Raw genomic sequence first — 1,511 nt, 5'->3', positions numbered from 1 at the left:
TCTTGAATCTCTTTGCCTATGCCTTCAAGTAGATTCTCAATCCTTGAGAGTCTGTCATCAAATGATTGTAGATTGGGATTAGAGGTTGAAGGATGAGGTAAGTTATTTTGGTTTTGATTTGGATGTGGAGAGGTGTTGTTATGGGAGTGTTGATATGGTCTAGATGTGAAATGTTGGTGGCTTGCATTGTTGGGATTTGGGCGTCTTTGATCCAGGCTTTGGTCTTGTTGATTTTCCAACCCAAAGTTTGGGTGATTCCTCCATCCAGGGTTGTAGGTCTTGGAGTATGGATCATGGTTTTGCCTAGGTGAATTCCCAATGTAGTTGACTTGCTCCCGACTTCCCTTTGCTTCTTCATTCACTCCTTCTTGGGTTGTTGATGAAGTGGTGATTGCTGCTACTTGGTTCCTCTCCATCTTCTTGGTTAGGTCAGCCAGCTGCTTGGTAATGAGCTTGTTCTGAGCCAGCAGAGCGTCTACATTGTTTAGCTCCATCACTCCTCTAGTGTTCCCTCTTTCGGAAGCATAGAAGTAGTCATTCTCTGCTACAGTTTCAATGACATCTATGGCCTCCTCAATGGTATTCTTCTTGTTCAAAGATCCTCCGGATGAATGGTCTACGGCCTTCTTTGACTCATAAGAGAGCCCTTCATAGAAAATGTGCAGCTGCACCCATTCGTTGAACATGTCAGGTGGACACCTCCTTGTCAGGTCCTTAAACCTCTCCCATGCTTCATACAGAGTCTCACCATCTTGTTGCCTGAAAGTTTGGACCTCAGCTCTCAGCCTATTGATTCGTTGAGGGGGGTAATATCTTGCCAAGAATTTGTTCACCACATCTTCCCAAGTTGTCAAGCTCTCCTTTGGGAAAGACTCCAGCCACTTGGCTGCCTTATCCTTGAGTGAGAATGGAAATAAGAGCAGTCTATAGGCGTCAGGATGAACACCATTAGACTTCACTGTGTCACATATTCTCAGAAATGTGGTTAAATGTTGATTGGGGTCCTCTTGGACACTCCCTCCGAACGAACAGTTGTTCTGAACAAAGGTGATGAGCTGTGGCTTCAGTTCAAAATTGTTGGCATGGATGGTTGGCTTTTGAATGCTACTTCCACAGTTTCCTGGGTTTGGATTGATGTAAGAGCCTAAAACTCTTCTATCCTCCCCAGCATGATTTGCTCGACCTCCTCCGCCATGGTTGTGAGTCTCTTCCTCACGATGGTCTTCCATGTTTTCTTCCATGTTTGGTTCAAAGTATTCCTCCTCTTCCTCAGCACCAATTACTATTTTTCCTCTTGCTTCCCTCCTTAATCTAAAGAAGGTTCTCTCAGGTTCAGAATCAAAGGAAGTTGAAGCCCCGCTTCTTCTCCCTGTCATACAACCAACAAGTTCAAGCAAGGAAAATAGATGCAGAAAGTATTTCTATCAAAATGACTGTTAGTGTGAGTGATGCAATATATCAAACAGTTAGTGGGTTAGTAAAATGAATTGTAAATAACAAAGAAAAAGTAG

General features: G+C 43.5%; 1 non-coding gene across 1 annotated transcript; it reads left to right on the top strand.

Annotated features, from left to right (window-relative positions):
* The first annotated feature begins 684 nt into the window (after positions 1–684).
* LOC112726037 (small nucleolar RNA R71) lies at positions 685–788 on the top strand. The gene has a single exon (XR_003165108.1). It is a non-coding gene; the product is annotated as a small nucleolar RNA R71 (small nucleolar RNA).
* Positions 789–1,511: the final 723 nt, after the last annotated feature.

Source organism: Arachis hypogaea, chromosome 11 (genome assembly GCF_003086295.3).
Source record: "Arachis hypogaea cultivar Tifrunner chromosome 11, arahy.Tifrunner.gnm2.J5K5, whole genome shotgun sequence".
Classification (NCBI taxonomy): Eukaryota; Viridiplantae; Streptophyta; class Magnoliopsida; order Fabales; family Fabaceae; genus Arachis; species Arachis hypogaea.
The sequence above is the reverse complement of the archived record's forward strand: the minus strand, read 5'-3'. Positions and strand labels throughout refer to the sequence as shown.